This window comes from Ambystoma mexicanum, chromosome 1p, assembly GCF_040938575.1.
Source record: "Ambystoma mexicanum isolate Mex_15411 chromosome 1p, UKY_AmexF1_1, whole genome shotgun sequence".
Lineage (NCBI taxonomy): Eukaryota > Metazoa > Chordata > Amphibia > Caudata > Ambystomatidae > Ambystoma > Ambystoma mexicanum.
The window spans coordinates 614,203,530-614,227,215 of record NC_090921.1 but is presented as its reverse complement, the minus strand read 5'-3'; the positions used below and the strand labels follow the sequence as shown (position 1 = coordinate 614,227,215).

At 48.7% G+C, this 23,686-nt stretch overlaps 1 protein-coding gene across 1 annotated transcript in view; it reads right to left on the bottom strand.

Annotated features, from left to right (window-relative positions):
• Nucleotides 1-23,686, bottom strand: part of LONP1 (lon peptidase 1, mitochondrial) — a 1,004,634-nt gene that overhangs the window by 868,000 nt on the left and 112,948 nt on the right. The window lies entirely within an intron of this gene.

Sequence of the window (23,686 nt, the reverse complement as noted above, 5' to 3'; positions counted from 1 at the left end):
CTCACCTTTCAAGTGTTTTTTTTTTTAGAATATTCCTTTCGGTGCGACTATACAAAATATGTATTTGTTCAAGTTCAACTTAAAACATTGATTATTGTTCTGTATAATATTAGCTTTTGATAGAAACTGGCTTGTAGGTTTCTTTGTCAAAATCAACCATCTTTTACATGTCATTTTGTTGTTGATGTTATGTCGATATTATTACAATTACTATTATACAGGAAGAGCCTGGAACGTCAACAACGTACTATTCTACTGCAACCAGTCTGGAGGATGAGGTATGAGAAGTGATGATTTATACTAATAGTTTGTGACTAACAGGATCTTTTAAATTTAAGATACATTATTTTGATCATTTTCAATACTTTCAGCAAATTACAAAGTATTAGATCAACACGCTTGCTGTATTTATCGCAGAAACCCATGCAACAATAGAAGTAAAAACCACTTTGCCCCCGAATAACATTGACCTTTGCACTATATGAATGGTGGATGTTTTTGTTTATAAACCTTAGCTGCTTAGGGAAAAACTGAATCGTTGAAACAAATTAACATTACAAAGCATTAAAGGGGCCACAAATGAATCAATATGTTTTGCAGGATGATCTCGCACCAACTCCCTGCAACATTTATGAAGGTTACCAGGTAGTTTTCAAGTATGTCTTTTTAAAATGTTAAATGTACACAGTGTCCAACTTTATGTCAATACTTATTAAAAATGTTAATCAGACAATTCACCATATCTTTTTACATAGTTTAACTTATATTGTAAGGTCGACAATCATTCAAATCAACTTTCTCAAGATGTTCTTTGTGAGATCAAAGATTTTAACATTAAATTGTTTAACATTTTAATCAATGTTCTTCGAATTTGTAATGTACATGGAATGTACTACTGAAGCTGTCGAAATTGAAGAGACCCATGGAGAAGAGGTATACATACAATATTGTAAAATATCAGTTACCATGTATTTTTTTTAAAACAACTTTATTTATTAATCAAAGGCATACACCTACAAAGCAACGAAACAAATACATTACCCCATGTTGGGTCTTTATAGTCCAGTTACCATGTATTTTAACTGTGATGTAATATTTAATATGTTTTAATGGTTTCCGTAGTGACATTTTGCTATATATGTATATATGATTCTTTAAGTGGAAGAGAACATTTAAGGTTTATACAATTTCAAAATGCTATTTTTCAGCTCGGTCTAGTGCTCAGAAAATCCCATTAGACTGATTACAGGAAAATTCAGAAAACAAGGGTACAAAAACAACTTATTTAAAAAAAAAAAAACTTCAGTTATTTCATTGATATTCCATGTTCATGTTGTAATTTATATTTTCTGTATGTGTGCTATAGGTTAAGCATGTTTTTTTTCTCTTTGATTAGATGGTCCTCGCAAGATTCAGTGTTGTGATGCAGATGTACAGTGACCGGAATCTAAATTGAATGTCAGCAGTGACCCATGGAAAGTAACCCTGGATCATTGTTACAGCACACAACGTCACCCATAAGAAACAAAGGAAATGTTTCATATTTTCTTGTAGAACCCTCACACAAGCCAAAGCATCTAAAACAATGCTATATAAGAAACAGGCAATGGTCCCTGTTTCCCCAATACATGTGGACAAATTGGAAATATCACAAAGAGAAATAACCAAAGCATCTTTGCTACTGATTGACTATTTTGCTTCTGATGTGGACTTCACTCGTCCTAGTGTTGAGGACTTATCCACCACCATCGAATCGCAAACCAGTACACTTCTGGACAATTGGCTATTAAAGGAAGCAAAATACATTGACTGCTGCCTGATCGAAAATGATTCAATGTGATCATAAATTGCTAAGGAGAATTTGTGGGGAGCCATTGGTGAAGTTTACTTGTGTAGTCAAAGGCACCAACCTGAAGATAAAGGGTAGCTGTGTACACCACCATAACTCATTTTCATGGTCTACTCAACCTATACTTGGAAAAGTGTCTGCTGGAAATGTACTCTTTGTTCATCTGCTTTATTGTTTAGTGGATCAACGTAGAGTACAGTTTCAAGTTTTTCTATCTTTGTGGGAATTGAGTTCCTTTAAAAAACCCAGTACTACAAATATCAGACGGATTTCAGGTTCCCCGCTATTTGCCAAGCATGGACACTCAAACTGATGTCAATGAACAATGCTCTCGCTGGCAAAAGGCTCTGGATTGCTGGTGATGGACAGTGTGACAATCCATGTTTTTCGGCTAAATACTGCACTTGCCACTTCCAAGAAATGTAAACGCAAAAAAATAGTAAGTTCAGTCGTCGGGCAAGTATCTGAATGTACAACTTTTGTTGCCATGGAAAAACATGGTTTCATTAAATCCATTCAACTTCTGCAAACCAGAGGAATGCAAATCGATCTGATAGCCACTGACAAGTATGTTTCAATAGCCAAGGCCATGCAAGAGCAGTTCCCAGACCAAGCATCATTATGATGTATGACATGTCGCAAAATCAATTTTGAAAATAATTACAGCTACTGGGGAAAAAAAGGCTACAGAAAACATTTTAAATTGGTCACAGTATCAGCAACCACCTTTGGTGGAGCTTAATAAAATGTGATGGATATGTAGATATTCTGCTTGAAAAATGGCTTTCATTGATGCACCATTTGTTAGGCAGAAACCTGTGCAGTTCCCTCTGGGACCACTGCAAAAGATTTAAGACTACAGGTGTTTGGCAGTAAACCCACTTGGTAGCAGTCTGTACCACACAGATTCACGTGGCAGCTGTGGCTGAGCAGTCAGACTTCCCTCAAGAAGAGTTAGGCAGTATACAGAGTATTCACAATAGGTCAACAGAACACAATAGAACAAGTAAACACTGACCAGGGTTTGGTGTAAAAGAGATATAATTATTTATTTAAAACCACATCTAGAAAAACACAGAGGCACTAATAGTAAGCAATTCAAAAACACGGTCACTAAAAGATATACACTCCCTTAAAAGTCTTAAGTAAAGCCCCACTTATTTTCAGACAGCGGTGAGTGCTTAACGTAGATGGCACTCTAATAGTTCGTTTTTAAAAGGGAGAGAAAAGAGGAGAACAAGTTGAAACAGATCCCAATACTTTTACAAGAACATAACAAGAGAGGAAGGCAAAGTAAAACCGTGAAGTTAGAGTTCAATAGGCCGGATCCACTTTCAGAGGATCAAACGAAATGTGTCCAAGGTCACACGGTTGCAGTGCACAAAAGTCTTGTAATGGTTCAAAAAGGAATTGGACCAAAGAAAGGGACCAGTTAGAGGGTCAAGGCGGCCAGCCCAGTCCAGAAGGTTAAGGAGTTCTTATTACCTTGTAGCAATCTTTAGAAAGGGAGGCCTGGCGGACACAGTTCCTTAAAGTGGTGAGAACACTCCAGCAGGGGCAGTTGTTCCTGGCAGCGGATGCAAGTCGGTGCTTCGTCCGGGGGAAGAGAGGATCTCGTCGGGGAGGAAGACAGGAGTCCGTTGCACTGCCAGGGAAGAAACCAGCCGCAGAGTTTCTCAGGTACAAGGAGCGGTCCGTTGATTTGCGGTTCAGTGGTGAGTGGCTATCCGGCCGCCGGGTTGCTTGGCACGGGCAGTTCAACCACAAACCGGTCTGGGGTGCGAAGAAGGAAGGTAAAACTGGTTGTGCCCACCAGTCAGGGGAAGAAGCCTCTCCAGCCGGGAGATCTTCTCTGTCGTCGGGAAGTGGTGAGTCGGTTCCGCAGGGCTCCACCAGTGGTGTTGTCGTGGTAGGTCAGCTCGGCTTCTCCCTCGTTGGATTCTCGGTCCTGTGGCGACTTCTGAAGTTCGTCCCCAAAGCCCTGCTTTTATGCAGCATACCCCCATTCACTCAGCCTAGCTGTCAATCAAACATGCTAAGTGGTGAGCAGGCCGGCTCACCACTTGGGCCAATCACACAAGAGTGCGACTTGAGTTACCAAGATAACTCAGTCCAGGGTGCCTAAACCCCCTCCCACAACCCCTGTGGTACCCAGACAGAGTGGCACCACTTTTGGAGGCTTCTGTGGAGAAGCCCGCCAAAAAGTGGATCAAAGGGCTCGACTTGGGTTGGAGTCACAGAAGAGAACACAGACGCCATTTTAGAATAGAGTCTTGGCAAAAAATACCAACCGGCGAATTAATATTAAATAAATAAACCAGCGGTATGTTCGAGGCTATGAGAATTAAATAATTAAAGTTGGCAGCCTCGAACAATGGGAAAATCCCATAGGAAAATATTTGCGGTCGAATATAAAAAGTTTCCACTGCCACCAGCCAAAACTCGATCAGGGGGGACGGAGACGTGCCCCCTCGACTAACAGACCCCGGGGTAATCGAATTGCCCCGACCAGTACGTCCACAATATGATGGTTTGTACTGGTTTCTGTTAATAATTTGGGACTAGTAAAGACAATGGTGGCTTTACATGCCGTGGGAGACAGTAGTCAGTCCCAGGGTATGGAGTCTATGGTGGGGGGTCACTATGACACTATGTACTGTAACACACATAATAAAAACACATGAGATCCTATGGAGTAAAGGACCCCATAGCCCATAAAACACATTAACAGTCAAAGGAACACCATAACATGTCCAAGAGTGGGAGAAAAAGAGTCTCACTCTTGGCAGGAGGAAAAAAACAAACGCCAGAAATCCAGCAAAGCTGCTGGGGGACTCACTAGGTTAGGAAACTCAGCCTAAAGAGAGAATTCTCCATAACACCATTGTTCAAACATACAATCTTGGAAAGAAAACAAACATTTCCATGAATGTGACCATTGAGCAAGGAGCAGGAGCGTAAGAAAAGGTGGTTGGTTCCAGGCTTCCCTGCTCACACAGCACTTGAGAAGTTTGTGTACGACAAAATGCTTTCAAGAGACATGAATGGAAATTCCCAGTCCTGCCCCACTAGAGATTTGGAGGTGCTCCATAATATGTGCCTAAAGAACAGGCCTAAAAGGTTGCATTTAGGCATAGACGGTATGCAGAACGAGACTGGCTGTACTAGCACACAATGAGAACATTGGAAGGGAACAAGCAGGAATTTTCAGAATGCCTTGTTAAAACAAGGAGTTTACCAAAAGAAGCAAATAGTGGGTGGCAAAGCCAAATCTTCCAGCAGATGGATTTTGAATTTGTGAAAGATCTGACATTGAATGTGCAGGCCATGAAAATGCATGGAATTGTAACGCTCACCTGATATCCACAGGGACGGAGCCCAATCTGGATGGACCGCTTCCGACATGGACCCACTCCCTCAGGTTCTTGTTCTGCCGAGGACCTAGCCTGGAATACAGGAGTACTGCTTTTATCTTATAGTCTCTTTTCCCTTGAGCCCACCTCCCTTGTGGACCCAACGACCCCCTTAGTGTTTTCCTCACCGTGGTTTTTGATATGGCGCGCTCTCCGTCCTGCCGTTCTGTGCAGGGATGCGTTGTGAATGGGCGAACCGCAACCGAGTTGCTTCACTGGTGTGGGCCCTGTGAGTCCAGTCCTGCTGCGACTCAGTTTCTCAGGTAAGTCTGCTGTTTTTACAACTTGTCCTTAATTGCAATTGCCCCTGTTAATGTCTTTCCTTCTCTTTTAGGTGCGGAAGGAGTGCTGAAGAAGCCGTGCTTGCTGGGGCTGTTCAAGATGGTAAGTGAAAGCGCAGATTGCAGCACTATGTGCTTTTCTTGCTGTGTGCTGACCCATATTGTCCCTCTCTTGCAGGCCGCCGTGATGTTCTGGATGATAGCTGCTGAGTAGATGCAGAGCGATGAGTACATGTTGTTCGAATTGCCTGTTAACAGTCTTGCCCTTTTCTCTTGCAGGGAGACGGAAGGCCGAAATGGCCTTAAGTTCAACTCAGGTAAGCGTGAGACTGCCGATGGTTCTTTAAATGTGAAGTATAAATGCTTACTAATGCTGCTTTTCTATTTTTACTCCCAGGTTGCGGCTTCCAAGGAAGAGAGCGAGTGTCCGCCGAGAAGCTGGATGTTCTGGACACTGGAGCGGATGACAGGAGCTGGCGCACTAACAGGTATGAGTATTAATGATGTTGTTCTTGTTGTTGCAGGTGTCGGCCCGGAATGCTGAAGAAGATCTGACGGGTCGTGGTGAACGAAGCATGTTCCCCAGCTTGGGCGTGGCTTAAATAGCCTGCAGGTATTCCAGGTGCCTTCAGGCCGGACCGCACCCTAAATGCTAGACCGCAACGTTCAGTTCTTGAACTGAACCATGTGGGGGCATCCATGTTGTGACACTGCCATTGAGGGCTCCAGTTCTCTTTTCTGCCAGATGAGCCTGGCGCCAAAGAGTCTTGGGGGACATGACTGGGCCCTTGGGGCCATGATGAGACACTGTGGTGCGGCCCAGGGGGCCTAACTGCCGGGGCGAGGGGTAGTGGTCATGACAGGAATTGAGCCAGATTTTGTTTCCAGGGCCCAGTCTATGCCAAAGAACATTGCAAAAGGGGTTTGCCCTCCCAAACTTGAACTTGTTGAAAGGTTGACTTCAAGATTCAAATGATGTGTGGCTATCTTCACAGTGTTTGACAAAGCCACTTTTAAGCTTTTGCACAGTATTTGGAAACTGTTTTCATTGTACAATAAATAGAATAGTATGTCACTTGAGATATACTTGTTAAATAATGTATTTTAATGAATTACGGTTTGTGAAGTCATGTCACTAGATAGGCCTTAACATTTCTATTTTTCTTTTTTTTTTAAATGTACTACCATCAATATAAATCGATTTATAAAACAAAAATAAATATCGGTCTGATAATTTCAAGTATATGACTCAAATCAAATCAAATCAAATGTAGAAGAGACTGGTGAGATTAAATCCAACAGTTACCAGGAGCTACTTTTGATGCCCCAGGCCAACTAATGTAACTCTATAAACTTGCTCCTTGTTCCCTAGTGGTAGCTCCTGGTTACCGGTTACTGTAATTCCTGCTTATTCAATCCTAATCTCGAGCCCTGTTTGTAAGGAACTCACAATAGTTGAAGAATCTAAGTAGAAAGTTGGAGCAGCAGACAGAGAAATTCAGTGTCTCCAGAGCTCTGGTCCTCTCTAGGCTGGACTACTGCAACAGCCTCTTCCTCAATCAGCCCAAATCCTCCCTATGCCCCCTTCCACTAATCCAGAATAGGACTGCAAGATTTAACCTTAGCCTCAAGCCCAGGGACCACATCTCTTAAGCCCAAAAATATCTCCACTGGCTCCTGGTGGCTGCGAGTAACAAGTTTAAGACCCTCTGCATCATCCACAAGGCTTTCTGCAGCCAAAGACCACACTACATCTAACTCTTTCCCTAAATACCTCCCTCTTAGAGACCTTTGGTCATCTACCTGCAATTCTCTGCAGATCAGACGCTATTCCAAGCAGAGAGTGTGGGGTAGATCTCTTTCCTCGGAAGGAGCATCCCCCTGTAATGGCCTCCCTGCCCCTCACAGACTTCTGCCTGATCTCCTTAAGGTTCCCGACAATTCTGAAGACCCATCTTTTCAATTCTTCATTCCCACCCACCCCTGCTAATGCCCCCCTCTGTTGCAGTGACTGGCTGTCTGGTCCCTTTTGAGCTCCACAGAGTACTAGGCACTCCTCACCCAGTATACCCCAGCACCCTGTCTTCCTGCCCACTCCCCCCTCTCCCCAAACAACCTGCACTTGCCCTTCCGGACCACTTTCCCCAACAAGCCTGGCGGGTTGTGTGCATCCCTAACGAGCATGGTCCACCCCCGTTCTTGCGCTTTACATGCGGTCCTCACTCCCTGCTTCCCCTGGCACTTGCCCACCGGGCCTCCCCTTAGCACTTGCCTAGCCCCATTGGCACTCTTCTTCCTCTGCTCCTCCCCCCTGCACTTTTATACCTCCTCTTGGCCCGCACCTCCCTCGCATCCTCCCTTGCACCTCTGCCCAGACCTACAGCTCCCCCCTGCACTTCATGTTACTGGTCTTGCACGATCCTAATGACACAAGCCCTAGTAGGACCATTAATTTTTTTCCCCCTGCCCCTCCCCCTTTTTTGTCTTGTGGTGCCTTGAAACACTATTTTTTGGCTAGGCGCTTTACAAATAACCAATAAATAAATAAATTAAATGAAGTCTAACCTCGCTGTAAAGTAGGAATCATGGTAAGTGGCTGCAGATAGATCAAAGGTTTGTGTGCCACAGTGTTAGCCAACATTGAAATAACGAGCAAAGGAATAATTCTTGCCAATGTGCACTTTGAACATGCGCTTGTGGCCTTTGCACATTCACATGTTACTGTGGAGGCACAGGCATGCTGGAAGGGAATAGTTTCTTACCTGTAACTCCATTTCTCCAGCATTGGTATCTTTCATGGATTCACATGCTTAGAATATTCCCCGTCAGGCTGGGAATCCTCGATAAGTCATATAGACATTTTCCATAGGAAAAATTCCAACACTTGTGTCCTATCTATGTAGTTTTGGGCCGCACACGCCGGCGCCACTAGGACGTAGGGGTATATATAGCTCCGCCCCGCGGCTCCCTCAGATTTCAGCCCCCAAAGTATTATGGGGGGGAATCTCTGGTTTGCATGCTCAGGGGAGGCCGGCGGGCGCATGTGAATCCATGAAAGATACCAATGCTGGAGAAATGGAGTTACAGGTAAGAAACTATTCCCTTCTCCAGCATTGGATCTTTCATGGATTCACATGCTTAGAATAGATTGTATAGCAGTATCCCCCAACATTGGAGGCGTGTATGCAAATCAACATCACAACAAGCACAGTGCCCACTTACTATGGCAACACATTACATTATAGCATGTTAACTGTAAAAGACACAACACTTTAAAGCATAGTTGCCGAAGGAAGCAACCCCACCTGGGGCTTACCTTATTGGAACAGGTGACGTAGTACTGCCCGCCCCATCTGTGCATCTTCAGCATGTTGCTGTGCGAGACAGTAATGTCGGGTAAACATATGTGGTACCGACCAGGAAGCCGCCTGGCAGATATCCCCCAGCGGAATTCCGGACCACAAAGCCGTCGACGACGATGTAGATCTCGTCGAATGGGCCCTTGGACGCTTTTCTAGCGGCTTTCCGGCCTTGGAATGACAAGAAAGGGCCGAAGACACCCATCTGGATAGTCCTTGTTTTGAAATCGCTTTACCCCTAGCCGCAGGACCATAAGCTACGAAGAGTTGTCTCATGTCTCTGAAGCTTTGAGTGCGATGGAGATAAAATTTCAAAGCTCTTTTCACGTCCAATGTATGGAGAGTCTTCTCTGCCACTGAAGACGGTGTTGGAAAGAATGTAGGCAACACTATAGCATTGTGTTTATGGAACATGGAAGGTACTTTAGGTATGAAATGCGGATTAGTGGCCAGCACGACTTTATTACTGAAAAACCTCAAATACGGAGGGTCGATCACTATAGCTTGCATTTCCGACAGGCGACGAGCAGAAGTAATGGCCACCAGGAAAGCCAATTTCCAAGACAAAAATTTTAATGATGTCGATGACATTGGTTCAAAAGGGGGTTTCATCAGGGCTGCCAGGACCAGGTTCAGTCTCCAGATCGGAGGAAACTTCTTCTTGGGAGGAAAGGTTCGAAACAACCCTTTAAGGAAGTGTTTAACTAGGCGGTCACTGAACAATGGAGTGGAATTTCGAGTAAATCTCGAGATGGCAGCTAGATGCACCTTTATGGATGAAACAGATAACCCGTTATTTGCCAGGAGCAACAAGTATGGTAGGAGTTGTTCCGGTGTGATCGCCCGCAGGACCAGACCTGGTTGACCTGCGCACCATATGCAGAACCTTTTCCATTTGTATGTGTATGAAGTGTTCGTGGGAGGTGCCCTTGCGGCTTGCAAAATACGACGGCAATCCGCTGGAATCGCTAACGCGCCAAACTCTGCGAAATCAGGAGCCAGGCCGTCAGACTGAGGTTGTCCGGGTCGTGATGCCAAACGGTCCCTTTCTCCTGAGACAGAAGGTTGTGGATCTTCTGGAACCTCATTGGTTCTGCCGCTGAGAGGTGAAGTAGATCGGAGAACCACACTTGTCTGGCCTAATACGGGGCCACCAGGATCACCCGACAAGGATATCTGTGGATCCACTGCAGAGTCCGACGGATGAGAGGGAATGGGGGGGGGGAGGCCATTCGTGTAGACAATTCATCTCTCTGCTGAGAGCGTCTGCTTGCACATTTTTTACTCCTGGTAAGTGGAACGCCAACAGACGTATGTCGTGTCGTAGGGCCCAATGCCAGATCTCCTGGACTTCCGTCGACAGGCTCCTGGAGCGAGTTCCTCCCTGCTTCCGTAGATAAACATAGTTGTCGTGTTGTCTGTCATTATTCTCACCGCTGAGCCCTTTATCTGTGGCAGAAAGGATTTTAGGGCCCAACGCACCGCCCTCAACTCTAGCAGGTTGATGTGGAGGGAGGACTCTTCCGATGACCAACGACCCTGAACCTGTAAGGAGTCCAGATGAGCTCCCCACCCAGTTAGATAAGCATCGTAACAACTGTCTTCTGGAGCGCAGGCTCCAGTAAGGGCATTCCCTTCATTAGGTGTAAGGAGATTCTCCCCCATTGAGGCGCCTGCACGAGCTGGCCGTTGATGGTCAACTTGTCTGACCAGCGTCCTCGACTCTGTGCCCATCGATCCGGCAATAATTCCTGAAGAGGCCTCATGAAGAGGCAACAGTTGTTTATCAAGGGTATGCAGGACGACATGGTCCCCAGCAGGGACATGTACCTTCGTACTGACACTTTGGTGTCGACCTCCCATTTCGATGCCTTTTGTTGCAGTCCGTGAATCCTTTCGAGGGATGGCTTCACCAGTCCCGACTGTGTGTGGAACTCTGCCCCCAAAAAGACCAAGGTCCTTGAAGGCTTTAACGAGGACTTGTCGAAGTTCACTGCGAAGCCCAAACGTTGCAGGAGGGACAGGATGGCATCTAGGCTTTCTTGTGCCCTTTCTGGAGACAGCCCCCTCACTAGCCAATCGTCCAAATAAGGGTACACATGGGGACCCTCCTTTCTTAACCAGGCTGCTATTGGAGCCAGACATTTGGTGAACGTCCTGGGGGACGATTTTAGGCCGCACAGGAGGACCTTGAACTGATAGTGGGTTCGTCCGACGACGAACCGCAGAAATCTTTTGTGCCGTCGACGCATCGGGATATGGAAGTATGCGTCCTGAAGGTCTAGCGACGACAAATCTCCGGGTTGTATCGATCGGATCCTGAAGCGTCAGCATTTTGAATTTTAAATTCTTGAGCAGTTTGTTGAGCGCTCATAGATCCAGAATGGGATGCCATTTTCCATTTGGTTTCTTGACGACAAAGTACCGGGAGTAAACTCCCTGTCCTTTTTCTGCCACCGGGACTAGTTCTATTGCCCCCTTCTGCAGCATAAGCGCCACCTCCTGCAGTAGTATTTGAAGGTGGGGCTGGGCCGAGAACACCGGTGAAATGTGTGGTGGTTTGCCCTTGAACTGTAGAGAGTGGCCCAGATGAATCGTGTCCAAAACCCATCGGTCTGTTGTTATGCGCTCCCACTCGTCGATGCGACGAGACACTCGACTCCCCAGGGCGCCCTGAAGCATGTCATTGTTGGTTCTTGGTTTGTTTATCTTTCGTCGACGAAGGGTAGACACCCCACCGTCTGGAGGTTTGGTAATCTCTTCCTCTACGACAAGATTGGGCCGCACGCCTGTAGCCTTGAGACGAGTAGGAGGGTCTGCTGAAACCTCGGTCCCTAGATGACCCAAACCGGGAGTTACCAGAGGCCCCTCTGAAAGGACGAAAGGAACGAAAATTCCTACCACTCTGGAGGGCTCCGAGTGACCGTGCCGTGTCAGTATCCTCTTTCATGCCCTTCAAGGCCTCATCAACTTTTTCACCGAACAGTTGCTCCCCTTCACACGGCATATCCAAGACTTTATATTGCACCTCCGGTCTGAACGTAGTGCACTTGAGCCAGGCTCGTCTACGTAGGACTATGCCATTATGGATTTGCTTAGACCCGGACTCGGCTAGGTCGACGGCAATGTTTATAGCATGGTTGGAGGCCTCCTCTCCTTCCCGCACTAGCAACATTGCAGACTTTCTATGTTCCTCAGGCAAATGCTCCAAGATAGGAGCCAGTCGGTGCCACATTTCCCTGTCATACCTAGACATAATCGCCAAGGAGTTGGCTGCTTTAACTGTAGTTACGCCGACGGACAGCACCTTCTTGCCGAAAGCGTCCTGTCTCCTGGCCTCATTGTCTGGAGGGGTCATGCATTTATGTTGAGACCTGGCCTTTCTCGCCGTCGCCGCAGATACCACCGACTCCGGCGAAGGTTGAGACGTCAGGCACGTGGGAGTCGATTCCGGAGCCTTGAACTTCTTCTCCAAACGACCTTTCACTGCCGGTTCAGAGAACGGGTGCCGCATGGTCTTCAGGCCCTCTTGCCAGACATGATCCAAAATCAGGATGGCGAATATGGATTTCCTTCTCTTGCCCATATGATCAAAAAGAAAACAATCCTTGTTCTCCTCTTCAGGGACTAGGCCAAACTCCGAACACACCTTACTCATCATGGCATGGAATGCACCCACGTCGTCAGGTGGCGATGGCTGTGCCGGGCTTCTCGGAGCTTCCATCTCCGCTTCAGAGTCCCAAGTTGGGTCCCTTGAGGGGGATAGTGAGATGTCTGTACCTGATCCCTCACGGTCAGAGTCCTGTAGTTCTCCTTCTTGCAGGGTAGGGCAATCTTCCGGCGCGCGGGAAACAGCCGTAATCCTGGTCGCCGAGCGAGGAGCCGGGCCCAGCTTGTCGACGAATGGCGTAGACTGTATCCGTGTCGGGGCCCCAGGCTGGGGTATTTGTGTGTCCAAACGCTGTAATAGTTTCTGTAGCGTATTTAGCACCTCCAAGAACAGAACCGCCTGGGGGTTCAGTAATGACGAGGTAGTAGGGATGGAACCCACACCCAAGAGCGACATCGCGCTGGTCGGCTGCAGACCCAGATCGGTTGGGCGCGCGACCGTGTTGCGTTCCTCGTCAGCCGACGAGATGGAGAAAGTCGCCTGTGGTTGAAGCAGGGCCTCCGGTGGGACGGGATCGAAAACCTCCGGTTGCCATCCCATCGACGGGACCACCGTCGACGATATGTTTCCTACCGCCGCAGTCTGACATGTGGGAGGAGCAGCCGATGACGCAGGCGTCGACGAGCGGGTCGTCGGCGAAGCCAGTGGCGCAGGACCTTGAGTTGTTCCCGCCGCTTTTGGGGCCGACTTGCTGGCCACGGCCTCTCGACTCAAGGTAGACTTATGACGGTCTCCTGAGGAGGATTTAGATGGTTCTTTTCTCTCCTTTTTAAATGAGGAGGAAGAAGACTGCACTTTATGTGAAGAGGAGAAGGCCTTCGAATGTTTCTCCGAATGTTTCTCCGTGGGTCGTTTTTCGGCCAACTCCGAGGTTCGTTTTTCGGCAGCACGTGCCTTCTTCGTCGGGGGTTCCGACTTACTTTTTGAGGCCGTGGAGCCCACCTCCGATGCCGGGTACGCACCTGCTCCGTCGTTGAGCCAATCGACCAGGTGTCTTTTTCGATCTTTGAGGGTTTTCTGGGAGAAACCCTGACAGATTTTACAAGTGTCTGCCGTGTGGTGAGGATGAAGGCAGTAAATGCAGTCCATATGACCATCCCCTTCGTACACCTTCTTAAGGCCGCAGGTAGCACACTGACGAAACAACGCCTTTCCAGTAATTCTCTTGAGAAGAACAAACAGTCGCAGAAGTAGAAGAACAACCTAACCAAATAGCAGATACGCGAGGTAATCCCACCACTTTGGAAGACGGTTGAAATCTGAGGGAGCCGCGGGGGCGGAGCTATATATACCCCTACGTCCAAGTGGCGCCGGCGTGCGCGGCCCAAAACGACGTAGATAAGACACAGTGTCGGAATTTTTCCTATGGAAAATGTCTATATAACTTACCGAGGATTCCCAGCCTGACGACGGGGAATATTCTAAGCATGTGAATCCATGAAAGATCCAATGCTGGAGAAGTTTATTGATGTAAACTTTTCTTTTATTTTTAATGTTGCTCGTTGTACATGTTTCCCTGTGTGCAACAGTCCACCCAGCCTGGTGCGAAATTACCCCCACCCCCTTCCTTCCCGGTCTGTCCGTGCCGTCTTTATATATTAACCCACTGCTTTTCCTTCAACTACATCCATTAATCTGTATTTCATGCTGTAACGATATAGGTCAACCATGACTACTGAAATTAGTTTGTACGTTTTTAATCCGCACTGATGGTGGGTAGCGAATGGGCACTGGGTGCATAGAGTACTGTTGAAAAAGGTTGCATAATCCGAATGGTGAAATTATCTAACCAAATTGACAGAATTGCCGAAGTCGTCATATTGGGCTCAAGATACAAAAGCCTGCTATCCGGATCTGGATTCAAATTGGGTTTATTTCAGAAATGAAGTGGCCCACTTTGGCACAAAAAAACACCCCACACTATTAATTTGGCTTTTTTTTCGGGCATTGCCCCACTGACAGAAATCCAAGCCTGTCCGCACCGCGGGTCATCTTTGAAAGAATACGTAAATGTTGTGGGAACAGGCACGTAGATGCCGTTAATATCGTCATATGAGGGATACTTTAAATATGTTGTTATTTTTCACTGCACTGCTTGCCATTGATATTGTTCATTTGTGTGGTACGCGTTCCCAAAAACGAAACTCACTCAGGCATGCTGCATGAATGGCCCCATTGTTATGTATGCTTGAATCCACTGCACTAACAATTTGAAGGAACAAATGTGTAAAAAAAATCAGCAAAGAATTGAAAAGATTCTCTATATTGAAAGCTTATGTAGGAAAGTTAAGTTTCTATTACTGAGATCTGTCTTTCGAAGCGGTTGGTCATCCGTCACATAGGGAGGATGGAAACCCAAGAACACAATCCAAGGAAAGTTCTATTTATTCATTACATTTTCCCATTTGCATAGCGTGTGCAAACCCGAAGGTATCTGGTCGCTTTACCAGTTACATGACCCCAGGATAGGGCGGGAGCATGGTTAAATTTGCACATTACAGTGAGACATGTATACAAGCGTGGCAATTACAAGTGTGGCAATTAGGTTGTACATCTCTTAAGGCCGGTGGGAGAGAGTTCCAGTGCTTAGCTGCAAGAACTCGTTTGTACTTGGGTAGGACCAATCTGTGAGAGTATGGGGCTCTTGTGGGCTTGCTAGATACAACTTTGGATATTTTGTCAACCATATAGGGTGGGGCAGTTTTGGAGATTCATTTATGGGTGATCGAGAGGGTCTTGAAAAGCATTATTTTGTTGATGGGTAGCCAATGGGTGGCTCTGTTGGGCAGCTGAGATGTGCTCGGATCTGGGGATGTTGAGGGCCGTGCATAGGGCGCTATTCTGGATGGTCTGGAGTTTTTTTTATATTCTGAGTTGACGTGCTAGCGAATAGGGCATTGCAGTAGTCAAGCCTAGTGCCCACCAATGCCCGGGCAATCGTGATGCAGTTGTCCCTAGAGAGGAAGGGCCTGTCGGCATTGAGAAGGTTTGTTGAGTACGCGGCTGCTGAGGAGATGGCACTTATTTGGCGAGATAGGGATAGATTGGCATTGAGATAGACACCAAGGGTTTTTACAGAGGAGGAGACAGGGTTCACAGATCCATCGATATTGAAGTTGGAACATAGGGGATCAAGTGTTTTTAATGCTGCTGCCGGACCAACAATGAGTAGTTCGGTTTTCTCATCTTTAACAAAGAGGCAGTGGCTAGCCATCCACGACTGTATAGTGGCGGAAGTGGAGCGGACGGTGGTGGAATATTTGAGGTAGGATCCTGAGAGCGGGAGTAGAATCTGTGTCATCGGCATAGTTGGGATAAGCTATGTCGAGCGAGTCAAGGTGGTCGGAGAGCGGCTTAGCAAAGGGGGAATGCATGAACCTTGAGGAACTCCGCAGCTGATGGGGAGGATGAGGCGCAGACATTATCGTTAAAGACTTTCATCACTCTCCCTTGAAGGAAGGAGGCTAAACAGGTGGCTGCTTCCAGGGAGAAGGCAGCAGAGGAGGTGAGGTGGTGACATAGGATGTTGTGGTCGACTAGAACGAAGGTCGCGGACAAGTCAAGGAGGAGGAGCAGGACTAATTTACCTTCGCATCTGATCGCATCCAGCTGGATTTTAAGGTCAAGGAGAGCAGACTCAGTACTGTGGCCGGGGCGGAAATCTGATAGTCGGATGCCTAGGATATGGTTGGTTTCTAGGTGGTGTTTAATTTGTAGGTAGGCTGCTCTATAGAGAATTTTAAAGGAGGAATGGAACGGTGGTGATGGGCCTGTAGTTGATTGATATTGTGGGGTCGAGCGTGCGTTTCTTTTGTAATGGAAGGACCCAGGCTTCCTTGAGGGGTGTGGGTACTGCACCAGTTTTGAAGAAGGCATTAATAAAGGCTGTGATGAAAAGGACTAGTTCAATGGCGCAATATTTGATCAATAGTGCTGGGCAGATCTCCCCTTTACATTCGGAGGGCTTGAGACTTTGTAGGATGCGAAGGGCATCTTGTGTAATATCTTGTGTAGTGACCTTGTTAAAATTGAATAACGGGATGTCTGAGCTGTTTGCAATGGGTGAAAAGGTGGGCAGCGGTCTATTGCATAATACAGGCTTATTTAGCCCCAATTTTCTCTTTCAGCGTGTCGATTTTGGTCAGAAGGGCGTTCTGAACGTAATTAGATCAGGTAGCGTCCTTCAGGGTCGCAGAGACCTTGGGGCAGGTGTTTCTAGTTCTTTGAGAATGGCGAAAAGTTCCTTCTAGTCAGAGTTGGCATTGGCGATCCTTGTATTGAAGGAGGATGCATTGACGTGTAGAATAGCTTTTTCATATTTGTTGTAGAGGGTAGAGAAGGCCCGCTTGGTAGATTCAGATGGATTTGTGCCCCAGTCAGACTCGGCAAGTCTTTTTTTGGCTCTGAGGGATGAAAGCTCTGGTGTGTACCAGGCATGGTGTGCATAGCTGGTTTGGCTTTTTGGCAACAAGTGGGGCAATTGTGTTAATGGCATTAGTGAGCGTGGAGGAATAATGCTGTAATGGGATCTCAGGGTTAGAGGTCTCTAGATGGTCCGGATTGAGGGCATTGAGGAAGGGGGAGAGGTTCTCTTGGTGAGTTTGCAAGATCTTCGAGCAAGAGTGGAGGGGGCTAAGCTGGAGGACGGTTTGGGTCATGGGTTAGTTGGGAGCGAAAAGGTGATCACATTATGGTTGAACCATGGGCATGGTGAATTAGATTTGATGGACGTAGGACAGTTGAGGTCGGCCAGCCAGTCTAGCAATCAGCCTTTGCTGTGAGTGAGATCACAGATGCGTTGGTCAAAGCCAATAGTGGGGATGGTGGAGGCTAGTGAGATGGCTGGGGAGTCCATTGGGTCGTTAAGGCCCATGTTGAGGTCCCCCAGAAGGAGTACTTGGGACATGGGTTTGAGATTGTTGTTTAGTACGAGGATTAGGTCTTCTTCGAATGTGAGTGGGACCTGGTGGGCGATAGAGGAGATGGATGGTGATCGTTTGAGGGGGAGGTGGTCCATTTTGAGAGAGAGGTAAGGTGGTTCTTCGCCATATGGTCCACTCCACATCCTCTTGAATTAGGTCTGTCGCTTCTGTAGATGGTATTGCCTGGGGTGGGGGGGAGGGGGAGGCAAGGGTCCTGATGCAGCGTACAACCCGGTTTCGGTAATGGCTAGGGCGTCTAGGTTGTTCCTGGTTAGGAGGTTGTGGCTATCTAAAGGCATGTGTGGTGGACACTGTAGGGAGTAGGGAGTGGTGATCCTACTGGGGAGGACGTGACATCTGGCAATGGAACAGAGCCAGCATTTGGCATGGATGCAGAGCCAACATTAGTCCTGGATGCAGAGCCAACATTAGTCCTGGATGCAGAGCTGACAATTGCCAAGGGATGCAGAGCTGACAATTGCCAAGGGATGCAGAGCTAATAATAGGCATGAGGAAATTGCAGCAGGTCGGTACTACGAAATTCTTCGCATTCTGTGTGCAAGCAGGGGTGTGACCAGGTAGCAGTGCGTTACTATGTGTTTGGCAAAGACATTTGGGGGCAAAGGTAGTGAGTGGCGCAGAGTGGGGGAGAGGGATGTGCCCGCGTGTGAGCTGGTTCCTGCGGACGATGGTTCTGGAGCTGATGCGACTATTTCCTTCTGTTGTTGGGGTGGTTTTGACTCTGTGTTTGGGGGTTGACGTTGTGCGGCTCGAGAGTCTGGCGTTACGAGTGTGGATCCATCTGGATGTCGAGGACCTGGTGGCTAGGGCGGTGGCAGAACGAGGTTATTGGCCAGGGCAGGTCTGGTGTGGGTTTGTAATGATGCCAGTAAGAAGGGTGTGGGAAGGACAGAGGGAACAGGGTGGTGCAACAGTAAGAGATACCTGAAATTAGATCACAGGGCTGGGTACGTACCATGGCTTCTCGAGTGCCCTTGATGCCCAGGCAGGATCCGGACAGGGCCAGACAGGGTGGACCATTGGCCTTAAACGTGGGCCTTTGGTGGGGGCCGGCAGAGCCAGCCGGCTTGCAGGAAGTCTGGGTACTTCAGGCGGGATTGCCCAATCGAAGTGCAGCGGAGGCGGGCTAGGAGCAGGAGCATGGCCTGCAGCTTTGCTGTTGTGCGATGCTGCAGCGGCGGCCATCTTAGTCTGATACGGTTCTTCATGTCAGGGAATCATGGCGCTGCTTGCAGGCATCCCCAGTAGAATTTGTGCAGGTGAGGATGGAAAGTGTGCTGTATGCTACATGATTAACGGTGTGACGGATGAATGTTCAATTTGACACAAAGAATATAATTGCACGTGTTAATTATATCTTAAATTGACAAATATGTACTGTGTATATTCAATTATCAAGTGGGTACTGAAATATACTTTTGTATGCTCGATTTTACAAAGTTTTAATTTACCAATGTGCGCCTGTCATGGGTAAAGTTACGGTCCCGTCTATTGCTGTTTTCTTCTAAATAAACTGTTGTTTATCATTTTTGTGAAAAGAAACAAACATTTTGCATCTGTTGTGGATGTGCGCGTTTATGTTCCTAGTTCTGCATTAGAGAATGTTATGACGTTGGTGAGGACAGGGTACGATTGGCTATGCTGCCCACTAACGTCATTAAAATAGGTGGAGCTCATCAGGAGCGTCTAGTGATGTCTGCGTTAAGGACGGGTGATCTGAACTAGTACTGCGAGGGAACTTGAACTTAGGGCGATGGATACACTGGGCACCCGACCAATGATTTTCGCATGTGTTAAAGGGAGAAAAACACGGATACGTTGCATTGGAATTTTTTTTAAGAACGATCGATGTATGTTCTAAAATACATGCTCCATTGATTGGGCCAATAACAGTTCTGACCGAACTCTGACTTATCTCGACTCCTCACAATAAGTAAACACTACCATTAGCCAATCCCTGTTCCCACGTAATTTTGGTAACTAACATGACAGTATGATATTGCTCACGACAAATGTTGAATATATAAACCATTGTTTTTTTTTTATGTAACGGCGAGAGCTCCAAGAATCCAATGCTCGTATGGGGTCCCTGCTCTAGTTTGATGCTAATAAAGCTGGGTTTTGCCTTGCACTTTGTCTATTTCTGTTATTGAGTCCTGTTAGAACTGTCTCCAGAACGCTCTTCTCACCTTTCTCGGTCAGCCCGGCGGACCAGATGGCCTCGGGCCCAGCTGGCGTCGAGGTGGCACCTTAAGCCCCCGGACAGGGCGAGGGAAAGGGACGCTGCAAGCAACTCCAGGGGGCTTGGAACCTTCCTTAAGCCACATGCCCCCAGACGGGGGGGTTGGGGCAGGCGCGGGCAGCCGGGCCATCTGGCCCAGGGATTAGGACTAGGTGGCCCGAGTCACGGCCGGCGGACAAGATGGCCTGAGTTGCGGCCGGCGCGGCTAGGTCCTACATTGGTCTCCAGCAGGGCTCCATAAGCGTGGGGGCTTAATAGTCGGCGTGGAAGCGCCACGCTATGGCCCTGGGGCGGCCGTTGGACTGTTACCGGCCCTGGTTCCATGGCATTCGTGGGCTGCTCCCGGTCCTCGGGCCAGTGTCACCTGTGTGCGGTAAAGCCCAAAACGTGGTGCGTGTCAAGGTGGCGCCCTGAGCAGGCCCCCTTCCCTCCACAGGGCTATAACCGCTTATAGCGTCTGGCCTTGAGTTCCATGGTGTTCGTGGGTTGCTCCCGGTCCTCGGTCCAGTGCCTCCCATGTGCGGTCAAGTCAAAAACGTGATACGTGGGTCAAGGGGCGCTCGTAGTAGCCGGACCTGAGTTCCATGGTGTTTGTGGGTTAGTCCCAGAGGACAAGGCTCCAGGGTGGCTGGGGCTGCTGCCCCCCCCGGCCATGGGCACCTGTCTCGAAGGCCCAGTGGTGGCTGCGGGGAGCCCCGGTGGTGTTCCTATCACTCCCCACAGGGAAAAGCTCTAAAGGGGCACGCTAAACATCGGGCTGCTGGAGGGGCTGGCCCCTGGCCTTGCGTGCCTGCCTCGCGAGTAGATTAACCGTCCCCAAGCCCGGAGGGAGAAGCTCCAATGCGACGGGAGAAGCGCTATGCGGCCAGGGCCAGATCTCCAGGCTGCTGCAACCCAGCCTTGGGCGCCTGTCGACCATCCCCCGGCCTGGCAGTGGTCCCAGAGAGCCCCAGCGGGGTCCCCATCCCATCAGAGGGAAAAGCTCCAATGTGGAGGGGCAAGTTCTAAGGCAGCCCAGGCCAGAACTCCAGGCTGCTGCAACCCTAGACTGGGGTGCCTGTCGAACATCCCCCTGCCCGGCCAGGGGCCCTGGGGAGGCCTGACCGAGTCCCCGTCCCTCCCTGGAGGGAGAAGCTCTAATGTGGCGGGGGAAGCTCTAAGGCGGCACAGGCCAGAGCTCCAGGCAGGCCCCCAAGGTCAGGCTGCTACATCCCAGCCTTGGGTGCCTGACGACCGTCACCAGGCCCGGCGGCAGTCCCTGGGCACCCCAGCGGGGTTCCCCCCCCTGGCGGGAAAAGCTCTAATGTGGAGGGAGAAGCTCTAAGGCAGCCCGGCCTAGAGCTCCAGGGAGGTGGCCAGGACTGCTGCAACCCAGACTTGGCCACCTAAAAAGGTCCCCACGCCCTCACCGGAGGGAAACAATTCTAAAGGGGCCTTGCTAAAGCTCCAGCGGGGCTGAGTGGGGGTGCTGGTGCCCAGCGGGGTCCCCGTGCCTGTGTCACGTCTGGGTCGACCGGCTCCCAAAGCCTAGCAGTGGTCGCGGGGCACCCCGGCGGAGTCGCCGTCCCTCCCCAGAGGGTGTATGGGAGGATAGGTCCAGGAGACTCCCCCTCCCCGACATGCCCCACCTATGTGAGGTTCGTGGCTCGTCAGGGGCCCCCCTATCACCAGGCCCAGGTGGCGGGGTGACTACTGATCGACACACAGGACTGATCGTGTTGTACTGTAACAGACCATGGACACCATTTTGGAGAACATCAGGACTCCATTTTAGTTACGGACAACCTGAATCCCAACGAGACAGCCTGCCTGCGAATACTGCAGCTTGGCCCCCACTCACAGAGAACCATGCCCTTCCCCTGGCACCTCCGCTCCATGGCAGATCCGCCGAAGGCCCTTTCTCACCAGCAACTAGACACAAACAAGTATCAGAACAAACACTGTATCATTTACCTTACGCAGTACATCATTGTCCCCGAAGTGACCTGACTCGTGGTTCAAGTTTGGAAAACCATCCTTATAGAACAGGCCTCGACCCTGCATCTAACCCGTAACATGTAAAATATATGGTGTCAATACCCTCTTTGTATGAACCCCTATCGATGTCCAACCACACACCAATACCTGACGATTTACAAAGATTGCTATATCAAATAAAAACATCCGTGCTTAGGGAAGGGATAAAAATTCATAAGTATTGTTAAAGCAAGCCTGGCCTCAGTTCATACTCGATACCATGTGCCTAGAAAACTTAATGAAAATTGTTACAGACCACCCAGTGTTAACTAACGAATGCTGCTAAGTACAAAGGAAGGCAGAAGAAGCATTACTGCAAGCATGCGTGTGTTGCACAGGGGGACACGTTGTAATGTACAAGCCATAAAAATGAAAATGTATTATTGCCTCTGAATGTATTGCTTCTATGCTCCCGAGTACACCACCAAACCTAAATGCTACCTCATGTGTTATCCAGCTACTACCGTGTGAGATTGCTAAAATGTAGTCGTCCGATGTTTAGTGATGTATGAAACACTACCAAATTGTCATAGTCATTAGACATGCGTGATCACTCTACTATTACTAACTTTATAATCGTCTCCCCCCCCCCCCCCCAAGGGGGGGGACGAGCAGCACAGCTTCACCTCCCCTCATCCTGCTGGGCCCGCTTCAAGTATTTCACCTCCCCCATGCCCCAGACCGCCATGGTCAGCCAAATTAATTATGTACAACCTGGTCCTAAACCCCACCGCCTCAAGGGGCCAGCGGTACACCCTCGCTGATCCAGTGGTACTCCGGTTCAGCCCAAGTTAATGGGCCTTGGACAGCAGATATTCAACCCTGTACTAACATATCATAAAGCAATTCTTCACTACATCTAACGAGACCAGAATGCCCTCAGACCACACACAAGTTTATGACACCCGGTCAACAGGTCAGGAGTAACTGTGCCCTGATTTATTGGTACAGCTTCACATTATATGCATTTCTCCTGTGTCCTATTGTCTCTTAGAATAACACATTGCAGGATTTACAGGACAACTGGAATCGTCGAAACGGATGAATGTGTGCGTGGTCACAAGGGCAGAAAGTTAAGGCAGCCCCACCCCGATGAGCCCAGCTGACCCATCCGCCCCACGTCGGCACCACGCTGATGTCCACCAATCATGGAGCTGCTCGTCACTACTGCACCTATAGTTAGTCGACGCCACCCAATCCCCAAGACTATGTGCTCCCTATAGTGTGTAGGTTTTATGACGAAGTTTTGTAATAAATAAGACTGTCTTTGCTATTGTCAGACAGAGCACTCTCGGTGCTTGCAGAGTGCTTTGCATGCCCTATTTGATTAGATAAAGAACGTTTTACATTTACCCGCACTTGGTCTCATTTCCTCTCAGGGGGTGTCCATTATTGCCTCTCATTGCGGGGAGGGTAATGCCTTTTGGGGACGCTCGCTTTCAAGGGAAAAGCTCTAATGTGGCGGGAGAAGCTCTAAGACGGCCTGGCCTGATCTCGAGGAGGACCATCGGTGCTGGCCCATGCCGTTGGGCACCTGCCGGCCCTCGGTCCTTTGCCAGGTGGGTGCCAAAGGCCCTTTGGAATGCATTGCCCTACCAGATGGCTGCTCTCCGAGCCCGGAGCCATAGGAACAACTGCAAGGTCCAGATGGCCGGGCTGTTCTGGAAGTGCCGATGGGCGTCAATTTGAGATTTGACTACAGTTGGGTCTATAAGGAGCCCGAACGCTTTTGCCGAGAGGTTCCCCCCTGTCGCTCAGGGTGCACACATTGCAATAAAGCATAGTCACCTTCCTCCAGATTACGATAGACAGGGGGAGAGGGACCTGTCTGAGCATCCTCTGAGTTCTCGCTGCCCGACCCAGGCTCCGTGGCGAAACCACTGCACTTACCCAGGCCGGCCGGGGAAGGGGGG